Raw genomic sequence first — 473 nt, forward strand, 5'->3', positions numbered from 1 at the left:
TGTGACCCTGGGGGTCCTTTGGCCGTCCTTCCTTGGCTGTGTCCCCAGGGAGGAATTTGGCTGCTCCTCTGGCAGCAGCGAGGTGGCCCCACGGGGAGGACAGTGGCCCAGCCCAGGCCTCCCCTCATACCCTACCCCAGGGGTGGAGCTGGTCCCTCGGGAGCAGGGGATGCTCCGGCGAGGCATCCTGCTCCTTGTGAAGCACCGATGGTGCTGGGGCGCTTGGCAGGAGCGGTTTGGAGTCTGCTGCCTGCCAGTCACTTCTGCGGGAGATGAATACATTGTGAGGGTTATTTTTTATTTATTTATTTATTTATTTTCCCTTCCCCTTGGCGTCGAGCAGAAACGCGTGTGTTGGTTTATTAATATCCGAAGTCTTGCAGAGCGGGGAAACCCATTTCTCATCTGGCCCTGCAAGCGCCGGCAGGTCTCCGCCGTGGGAAGCGGGGGGGGGGGTGAGCCGGGGCGGGGCC

The 473-nt window shown here is 60.9% G+C and overlaps 1 protein-coding gene across 1 annotated transcript in view; it reads left to right on the top strand.

Moving 5' to 3' along the window:
- The window catches only part of IGSF9B (immunoglobulin superfamily member 9B), a 37,594-nt gene that overhangs the window by 3,865 nt on the left and 33,256 nt on the right, over window positions 1-473 (top strand). The gene's annotated exons all lie outside the window — the stretch shown is intronic.

The sequence above is a fragment of the Egretta garzetta genome, unplaced genomic scaffold, assembly GCF_000687185.1.
Source record: "Egretta garzetta isolate BGI_Z169 unplaced genomic scaffold, ASM68718v1 scaffold207, whole genome shotgun sequence".
Classification (NCBI taxonomy): domain Eukaryota; kingdom Metazoa; phylum Chordata; class Aves; order Pelecaniformes; family Ardeidae; genus Egretta; species Egretta garzetta.